Source organism: Symphalangus syndactylus, chromosome 8 (genome assembly GCF_028878055.3).
Source record: "Symphalangus syndactylus isolate Jambi chromosome 8, NHGRI_mSymSyn1-v2.1_pri, whole genome shotgun sequence".
Lineage (NCBI taxonomy): Eukaryota > Metazoa > Chordata > Mammalia > Primates > Hylobatidae > Symphalangus > Symphalangus syndactylus.
In genome coordinates this window covers 100,262,141-100,273,019 of record NC_072430.2, presented here as the reverse complement: position 1 = coordinate 100,273,019, position 10,879 = coordinate 100,262,141, and the positions used below count along the sequence as shown (strand labels likewise).

Here is a 10,879-nt window from a genome sequence, read left to right as displayed (position 1 = left end):
CTGTAATCCCAGCACTTTGGGAGGCCAAGTCTGGTGGATCACTTGAGTCCAGGAGTTCAAGATCAGCTTGGGCAACATGGTGAAACCACGTCTCTACAAAAAAATACAAAATTAGCTGAGTGTGGTGGCAGATGCCTGTAGTCCCAGTTACTTGTGGGACTTCGATGGAAGGATCGCTTGAGCCCAGGAGGTCAAGGCTGACATGAGCTGGGATCGTGCCACTGCTCTCCAGCCTGGGTGACAAAGTGAAACCCTGTCTCAAAAATAAAATAAAACAAAATAAAATAAAATAAAATATACTAAAGAAAATTTTCAAGAATGCCTCCAATGAACAGGGTGGGTGCAAGTGTGGTTGCGTCAGATGAATTATCTCTCATGTTTAGGTCCTGTGCCAACCCTATGCTGTGGTCAACTCCCAGAATAAGCAAAAAATGGATTATTTTATAATTAGTTGCTAGGATTCCACTCTCTGTGGTTTCACCACTGGAATTTAAATTTAGTGATGGCAATACCCCTTTGAAAAACCAAAGGAAAGATATATGCTAATTATACTGATATTTCTAGCCAGATTGTAAAACGCAACTGGGTCACCAATTACAGACACAGTTGCAAGTGGACAGTTGTTCCAGCTATATTGAATAACAAACAATGGCTGCAAAATATACGTGGGGAAAAGAATAAGAGGGAATTATTGAACTAACAAAACATAGATTCTCCGTGTTCTATAATGCATATCACAATCCTTCTTTACTATATATATATAGTATATATTATATAGCGTATATATAGTATATATATTATATAGCATATATATATAGTATATATATTATATAGCATATATATATATATAGAGATAATCATGAATAAATCTATGAGACTTCATGATCTTTCCTCATTTCAGCCTGGATCATTTTATGACTAAATTTTGTCATTTTTGTAATTGAATTAATTGCCTGTATAGTCATAGAAAGTCAAATTTTATAGATAAATTATTGTAGTTTGTTTCTTCTTTTGAAAGCAGTCGTTAGCCCAATTTAATAAGAACGTGATTGGGTTTTAAATTGGGATTTGCACAAAAAGGCCTCTGAAATAAGTGAATATCTAAGTAATCACAAACTAAAGACCATAGAAAACAAGTTTAAAAGGAGAAAAAGACTTGACCATTTATTTAGAGGCCTTTTTGGCTGCTTTAACCAAGTGTGAACATCAACTACTTCTTTCTTTTACAAAGCAGCCGTCATCAGCTGTTTGCTTCTTTGATTCGTTCTGGTCCTAATTCATTTAATACTAATGATTAATCATGGGATACTACAAATAAACCTGTCCCCTTTCTTCCCAGAAATAGAATAATTACAATGGCCAATGGCTGGGGACTTTTTTTATTACTAAATTTGCTAGAGATTTAATTACTTTGGCTAGGCTCCAATACCCTTGAACAACATTACAGATAATCCCACGATATTGCATCTAAGTAGTCAATTTAATTTCAGAAGTTGTTTACAATATACATTTTTATGAAATGGTGTGTGTGTGTCTATATAAAAATGTTTCCTGTGGGTATGTTTCTATTCTGAGACATATGAGATATAAATTAAAAGAGAAAGAATAAAGTTTGCCAAGGGGGCATTATGAATCAGGAATTATATGTGGCTCTTTTATTCAAGATGTTTCATTTAATCTCAGCAACCCTGCAAATCAAATATTATCCTTATTTTGTAGGTCAGAAAACTGAGTCTCAGAGAGGTTAGACAACTTTTCAAAGTTACCTAATTAATTACCCTAAGCTGGGATTTGAGCTCAAATTTACCTGACTTCAAAAGGCTTTGCCTTTCCTATCACACCAAATATTAATTACATTTCCTAAGAATAAATTTTAAAACTTGGAGAAAATGAATGGAATATGCATAATCTGGATTGAAAAAAAATTGGATTAAAATTTTAAATTTTCATATGTTTGTTTAAAAAACCAAAAATGTAGTTGGACGTGGTGGCTCACGCCCCTCCCAGCACTTTGGGAAGCCAAGGCAGGAGGATCACTTGAGCTCAGGAGTTTGAGACCAGCCTGGGCAACATAGAAAGACTCCATCTCTACAAAAAATAAAAATAACAAATTAGCTGTAAATGGTGGTGCGTGCCTGTGGTCCTAGCTACCCAGGAGGCTGAGGCAGGAGGACGCTTGTGCCGAGGATGTCAAGGCAGCCATGATCTGTGATCACTCCACTGCACTCCAGCCTGGGCAAAAAGGTGAAACCCTGTCTCAAAAAAAAAAAATTAAAATTAAAAATAAATATTAAATAATTAAAAATTCGTCATTCATGAAGTCAAAGTTAAAATAGAATACTCTAAATACAGTATTTGTTGCATTTACAGAATGTAGTATTTGCTAAATAGAAGAGAGAAACGTGAACAATTCACTACAATGTTTCCTGGTGTGCCGTTTGTACTATACAAATAAGTATTATGCAGATTGTCTATATTCACACACAATTTACTATATGTGGAGCAGAAATTGGTATAAAACGAGTCTTCTATAATTCTTTATTTGTAATGTCTGAAAACTGTCTTGTAAAGACAGCTTTTTTGTTTGTTTGTTTGTTTGAGACAGGGTCTTGCTCTGTTTCCCAGGCTGGAGTGCAGTGGCACAGTCATAGCTCACTGCAGCCCTGAACATCTGGGCTCAAACAATCTTCCCACCTCAGCCTCCCAAGTAGTTGGGACTACAGATGCATACCACCATGCCTGGCTAATTTTTTTTAATTTTAGTTTTTGTAGAGACAAGTTCTCACTATGTTGCCAAGGCTGGTCTCAAACCCCTGGGCTCAAGTGATCCCCCCACCTCAGCCTCCCAAAGTGCTGAGATTACACACGTGAGCCATGGCACCTGGCCTAGTTTGCCTACTTTAAAATGGAGTGATTTGTCTTTTTTTTAGAAAAAATTTGTTCTTAATTATTTATTTATTTTGAGGCAGGGTCTCGCTCTGTCACCCAGGCTGTGGAGTACAGTGGCACAATCACAGATTACTGCAGCCTTAACCTCCTGGGCTCAAGCAGTCCTCCCACTTCAACCTCCCAAGTAGCTGGGACTACAGGTGTGTGCTACCATAGTCGGATACTTTTTTTTATTTTTTGTAGAGATAGGGTCTGACCATGTTTCATAGGCCGGTCTTGAACTCCTGGGCTCAAGTGATCCTCGTGCGTCAACCTCCCAAACAACTGAGATTATAGGTGTGAGCCACTGTACCTGGCCTGTATTTTTATGATTGAATTGTAGGAGTTCTTTGTATGCTCTAGATACATTAAGAGCATACTTTGCATACATTAAGAGCATACTTTGTATACTCCCCTTAATTTTTGAGGAACTATATCAAAGAAAACAAATATTAGATAAATCAGAATGTCTGATGTCGGCACTCAAAATCGAGATGTACACATAGTCACACAAATACATAAAGGTAAAATTCTTTCATATTTTAACAGGGATGGTTTCTCATTAATTGCAATAATAAAACATTCCAAGAGTGTACAGATATACAAAAGAGAGAAAACAGTTAAGCCCATTATGGCGTATTTGGGTAATGAAGCGTGATTATGCCTTCAAAATGGCAACTATGTTCTTCATGACTTCTCAGCATTTCTATGATACATTAAGTGAAAAAACCTCACTTACGCAGTACAATCTCAGCTAAGTTTTTAAAAGTATGTAGAAAAATATCAAGAACTAAAAACATGCCAGTATCCACGGCCATAAAAAAAGAATGAGTTTAGTCCTTTGCAGGGACATGGTTGAAGCTGGAAACCATCATTCTCAGCAAACTAACACAGGAACAGAAAATCAAACACCGCATGTTCTCACTCATAAGTGGGAGTTGAAAAATGGGAACACATGGATACAGGGAGGGGAACATCACACACTGGGGCCTGTTGGGGGTGGGGAGCAAGGGGAGGGAGAGCATTAGGACAAATACCTAATGCATGTGGGGCTTAAAACCTAGATGATAGGTTGGTAGGTGCAGCAAACCACCATGGCACATGTATACCTGTGAAACCTGCACGTTCTGCACGTGTATCCCAGAACTTAAAATAAAAATAAAAAATAAGAAAATATGCCAGTATGTTAATCATGTCAGCACTTGGGCAGTGGAATGATAGGTGGCTTTTTTTTTTATTCTTTCCAGTTGTCTCTGATGAACATGCATTTCTTTTATAATCAGGCATTTGATGGGAGAGGGTGACAAATCTGTCTTAGGAATAGCACAAAAATTGCAAAATGAAAATAATAGATTGTCTTTAAGGAAATACGATGATTTTAGAAGTACATAGTATTTCAGGGCTTTCTGTTATATCTTTTTTGAGTAATCCCCCAAAATTAGAGTGATTTTTACTTGCAACATCCCATGACAATTTATCTTGGATTTTATTTGTCCAGATGTTTAAGTGACTTCTTGGAGGGTAGTTGGGCACACTGAGACACATTTCCTTGCTTGGAAACAATACCTTGTATTATGAATGCACCTATCGACTTTGTAATATCTATGAAATCCTAATTAAGGACAAATTTTCTTTGTTTACTTTGATTATTTGCCTGCTTGCTTCATATATTATTAAAAAGAGGCCCATACAGCTTTGAAAAACATATTTCATGCCACAATAACTCTACGCAGCTTGTTTTGCTCAGAGGCCAAGGATATTCCCATGACGTAGGCAAGCAATGGCTCTCTGGCCTCAGTTCTTGCAACTGCTATCATTTCAAGAGAAACCACTAATTGCTGAGGAATTCACCGGGAGCTAAAAAAGAACTTTTCTTCATAACATACTCATTGAGACCTCTTGCAGATTTCTCTTGTTCTCAGACCCCAAGTTCTCATTATTCACTACAGCTCTCATTCCTTACTCTCCACGTGAATGTATTTTCAGGCAAAACTGCTTTTGAAAAACAAAATGTTCTGGTGGATTTGGAGCCACAGTGACACAGTGATACTGGCACAGAGCTAAGGACATGCGTCCAGAACTGCTGCTTGTAAATGTGATAGTAATTTTACTAAAAATAAGGATGTTCTTTGCCATTTCTAGAGGTATAGATAGAGGGAAAACTGCAGTTGTCCTTTGCTTCTCAAGCGCCCTTTCATTTCCTGCTGTGTGCTGATGTTTCAAAGCCTCCACATGAATTAAAGTTCCAAGGAGATTTGCCATAGTGGTTTCTTGAGAATGTCCATAAATATTTTTTTTTTTGCTTTGGTTTTTGTTCTCAGCAGAAAGTGTTGTTTGTGGTTATCCCTTTTCTAAATTATCTCTTTTTAAGATCTGAAAAATGAGCTTTTGTGTGTTTCAGGAAGTAAACAACTTTTTTTCCCCTGCCCTGTACAGGGCTGAGAGGTTTTACTTTTGGACATGGAGCTAGAGTTTTCAATTACTGATTCTACTGGAAGGTGACAGAGAACTCACTAATGTTTTCCTCTTTTAAGTAAACTTTGTCTGCATTTTTCCTGTGAGCGCTCATTGTTTTAGCAGGTTAATTATTTCACCACATTAAATGGTCATTGTTCCCTATCCCCAGTGCACTGAATAATTTAGGACATTTCCTTGTATTGAGACGAGTCTTTGCTGGACTTCAAGAATGTTTACCGATTTGTTCAGATTTTCACCCATCCAGGGACTTAAAAGATTTTACAATAATTAATAAATAAATAAATAACTTTAAAGGAGGAAAAAGAATTATGCAAATCAAAGTGAATACCCTGAAGCGTAACCCCTGCTGGCCTCTGGGTCACAAAGCAGTGAATATATTCTCTCCAAGGTTTTGCAATGTTAACTATGGTGTACAGCTCCTGTTTTCTTCTACTCCACTTTTTAAAAAAAAAAATTCCTTAAGGCAAACACACACACACACACACACACACACACACAGGAAAATAAAGTAGGAATGCAAGGGCATTTGCAAATTCAATTTCTTGCACTTTTTATTCCCTGGGGAACATTGAGGAATGTGGGAGGTTGTTGACTAATCTTGCTATTTGACATCAGCCACATAGGACTGAGCAGGTTTCAGATGCACCAGTCAGGTGACGAACTTATTGATGCTAATAATAGCTAAAGCTTATTGAGTACTTATTTGCCAAGTACAAGGTAAATTCTACCCTTGTTACTCCAGTTCTCATTTAAATCTAAAACAACGGGCAGAGGTAAATATCATTATCTCTGTTTTACTGGAGTTAAATGAGTCAGCCAAGGTAACATAGCTTGTCTTGGTTCAAATTGCTCTAACAAAATACCGTAAACTGAGTGGCTTAAACAATATAAATTTATTTCTCACAGTTCTGTAGGCTGAATGTTCAAGATTCAAGTGCTGGCCGACTCAGTTCCTGACTGGCAAACAGACACCTCCTTGTATCCTCATATGGTGAAGAGAGAGCTCATCTCTTTCCTATCTCTTCTTACGAGGGCACTGATCCCATTCATGAGGGTTCTACCTGCATGATCTAATTACCAAGACCCCACCTCCAAATATCATCACCCTGGGGGCTTCAACACATGAATATTTGGGAAGAGACAAAATTCAGTCTATACAACAGTCAGTGAAGGACAGAGGCAGGAATTTAATGCAGGCCACCCTGGATAGCAAAGAGGGTTTGCTTTCTACTTCTGTTATTTTGAATTCAACTACAAAAGTACCTACATCTGTCAATAGTTCATATTATTTCCTTATGCTTCCCATGGACAGCAGTGCAAGTTTGCAAATCTCAGCTGTCCATTAAAACAGTGCATAACTACTTCATGTATTATACAGAATGTTTAACAAGGGGCACTAGAATCCTATGTGTTTACAGTGTTTTCAACAAATATTACATTCTATATTATTTGGAGTTCAATTGACAAAACTAGCAGAATATATATTTTAACAAAGTTATTCTAACAGGGATTGCAAGATGAATGCCAGCATCTGTTTGCTTTAATAGCATTTAGAAGTTTATAGGAGTTTAAAAAGCATTCATAAATGTTTTTCTTAAAAGTATTACATTATATTTTACAAATATTTTTATTAAAGTGGTAAATGCATTTACCACATAAAATACAGAAAAACAAAAAATGAAAAAAAATTTAAAAAATCAACTTAGAGCCAGGCGCGGTGGCTCATGCCTGTAATCCCAGCACTTTGGGAGGCCGAGGCAGGCGGATCACGAGGTCAGGAGATCGAGGCCATTCTGGCTAACATGGTGAACCCTGTCTGTACTAAAAATACAAAAAATTAGCCGGGCGTGATGGTGGGCACCTGTAGTCCCAGCTACTTGGGAAGCTGAGGCAGGAGAATGGCGTGAACCTGGGAGGCAGAGCTTGCAGTGAGCCGATATTGCACCACCACACTCCAGCCTGGGCAACACAGCAAGACTCTCTCTCAAAAAAAAAAATCAACTTAGATTCATATATTTAGTGATAATCACTGCTAACATGTTGGTTCATCTCTTTCTTTTACTTAATATATCATAAATATGGCCAGGCGCAGTGGCTCACGACTATAATCCCAGCACTTTGGGAGGCCAAGGCAGGTGGATCACTGGAGGTCAGGAGTTCGAGAACAGCCTGGACAACATGGTGAAACCCTGTCTCTACTAAAAATACAAAAATTAGCTCAGTGTGGTGGCACGGGCCTGTAGTCCCAGTTACTCAGGAGGCTGAGGCAGGAGAATGGCTTGAACCCTGGGAGCGGAGGTTGCAGTGTGCCGAGTTTGTGCCACTGCTCTCCAGCCTGGGTGACAGAGTGAAGCTCTGTCTCAAAAATAAATAAATAAATAAATAAATAAGAAAAAGAAAAAAACAAATATATTCTTGTCACAGAATATTCTAACATAACATTATTTTTAATGATTATATACATTACATTCTATGGGTATAGTATCCTTTATTTAACCAATTCCCTATGTTGGATGTTTCATTTTTTAAACTAATTGTTGAAAACAGTGCAGCAATTATCCTTGAAGGCAAACATTCGTGTACATTTATGATTATTTCCTTAAGATAATTCCTTAAAAGTAGAATTTCAAGGTCAAAGGATACATATTAGGATTTTTTCCTTCTGGAAAAAAAATACTATTTTTTTTCAGCTTTCTGATCTATCTATAGTGGAAAAATCAGGCCATACTAAGGCCCATTAGCTAAGTAAGAGTGCCTGTTTCTCCACCCTTGTTAACATTGGATATTATCAATTTTCAAGTCATTACCAATTTAATAGGATAAAATAGTATTTTGTCTTGTTTTATTTTTCATTTCTTTTATCACTGTGGGACCAGGCATCTTTTTGTGGTTTATTAGTCATTCGTATTTCTTCTCGAATTACATTTTGAGAAGCAAGATTTTAAAATATTTTTGGCTCAGTTTAAGCAATACCAAATATCCTGATGATAGATCAAAAAAAAAAAAGTTTAGACTTTTTTCTGGAGTCTTTTTCCTTTATTTAGATGCCAAAACCATAGCCTTTGGGGTTTGTAGGGTAGCTTAATGTTGACACCATCTAGGTATGGCCTTGGTTAGCTTGGTGGCTTTTCTGCTGAATGGATATGCACATGGTGGGTACTAAATGAACATTTGAAGAAATGTGCAAACTAATGACTAACATGACCCAAAGTAGAACTTTTTCTGACCTGACCAAAAACTAAAATGCTGAGATGAGAGGTTATTTGTGGCTACAGAAATATTATTGGCAGGTAGTCTGGGGCTATCAAATTCAGTTTGATTTGTAATTGAATTAGAGACCTACATTCTTTTCTCCAAGAAGACTAGTGTACTAAATCCTGCCTTTGACATTTGATAGTATTAAACAGGATTTTAGCCAATGAACAAAGTTTCTATTTATGGAAAATGTCAAGGGATAAGCATGAAAGGGTAGTAATATCATTATTTTCTATCTAACTAACTGAATAATTGAACATGAACAGTGAGAAAATTTCTGCCAAACAGTAACAAATGTTCTGTCCTGAGAAGCTGAGTTAAAGATTTGTTGAATCGTAAAAGATCCAACACAAATGCAAAACAAGTATTTCATATGTGGGCAATTATAGGTGAAAAGAAAACCCCATGGAAATATGCATATGTTTCATTCAAAATGAAAGGAGCCTGTTCCTGAATGGCCAAGGTAAATCCAGCTATTAGTCCCCTCTTTGTGGTTCATGTATTTTCCAGAATTTGAAAATTGTTATTTGCAACTGGAATATCTGTATCCCATACCCTGCCTCATCACCCCTGCACATGCATTCATGTGTGCGGCAACACACACACACACACACACACACACACACACACCAGTCTAGGATTGCATGTTCCTCCAGCATGAATTACTCAAAGTAACAGAGACTTTGCATGTCAGGCCTCCAGCACGAGTCTGGCACAAAGTAAGTACTCACTAAACGTAAATGTGGATCGTGGAATGAAAGAAGAAACTTGCCGAAGCACTCCAGAATAAAGCATTCAGGAGGCAATCCTGGCAATGTCACCTCCATCCGCCAAGTGAGAAGACTGAGGCTGAGTGGAAACTTTCTCAAGATTATATAGTTAATGATAGAGCTAAGACTTTAATGCAAGTATGCTATTCATAGAAAGAAAATTGTGGTGTATTAAATAAAAAAATACCTGTTTCTGCATTTTTGAGTCTACTCCATACCATGAAAGTGAATTTATAATATTATAAAGGTTATCTTCCATTCTATATTTATACCTTGTTTCATTTCCCAAATAATTCAGAGCAAACTATGACTGTACAATGAATGAGGTGGGGAACTGAGGTGGTGATGGTGAGAGAGGTGGTGAGAGAGAAAGAGGGTAAAGATTAAGAACTGTGAAAATGTACGCTAAAATTATAAGTTAACATTTAGTAAGTGCTGTCTGCCAAGCATTGTTCTAAGTGCTTGCCATAGATTAACTCATTGAATACACACAATGACTCTGTGAGGTAGGTACTACTGTTATCCCAACTTCACAGTTACAGAAACTGAAACATGGAGAACTCCAGTATCTTTCCTAGGTCACAGAGCTAAAAGATCGTGAAGGCAGTATATAAACCTAAGCAGTTATAGCCCTTGATCCCATGCTCAAAGCACTATATTATTCTGCCAATATATCCTTGAGATACAGTATATCCCAGTGATATGGTTCAGCTGTGTCCCCAGCCAAATCTCATCTTGAGTTCCCATAATCCCCACCTGTCACGGGAGGGACCCAGTGGGAAGTAATTGAATCATGGGGCTGGTTTCCCCCATGCTGTTCTCGTGACAGTGACTGAGTTCTCACGAGATCTGATGGTTTTATAAGCATCTGGCATTTCCACTGCTAGCACTCATTCTCTCTCCTGCAACCCTGTGAAGAGGTACCTTCTGCCGTGATTGTACGTTTCCTGAGGCCTCCCAAGCCATGTGGAACTGTGAGTCAGTTAAACCTTTTTTCCTTATAAATTACCCAGTTTTGGGCAGTTCTTTATAGCAGCATGAGAACGGACTAATAGCATCTGTACTTCTCCAATTTTTGTCTCCTGACCCATACCCTGAAAGCCTATGCCCTAAATCTACTCTCACACAGGGTTCCGAGAGCTGAATCCTAGGATCCTCTCTTAGGCTTATTACACTTCCACTTTGGTAAATGAGTATTTATTGAGATGAATATTGGACAAAGTTTTTTTTATTTCCTCAGCAGGCGGGTTGATCCATTTTAAGCTCCGATATTGAGCTCCCTTATTTACTGGTGGTGTAATCTTTGGGCAAGGCCCATATCTTTGTGCCTCAGTTTTCTCATCTGTCAAATATGGATAATATTAATAACTATCATATGTTTACTGTGAGCATTAAATCTGACCATGGATGAAAAGTATTAGCACAGTACCTGTCACATAGTAAAATTA

At 37.6% G+C, this 10,879-nt stretch overlaps 1 protein-coding gene across 1 annotated transcript in view; it reads left to right on the top strand.

Annotated features, from left to right (window-relative positions):
* The first annotated feature begins 10,351 nt into the window (after positions 1-10,351).
* DNAH7 (dynein axonemal heavy chain 7) overlaps positions 10,352-10,879 on the top strand; it is a 380,869-nt gene continuing 380,341 nt past the window's right edge. Inside the window, exon 1 of the mRNA XM_055290080.2 lies at positions 10,352-10,405. The gene's annotated coding sequence lies outside the window, so the exon portion shown is untranslated. The remainder of the gene's footprint in view (positions 10,406-10,879) is intronic.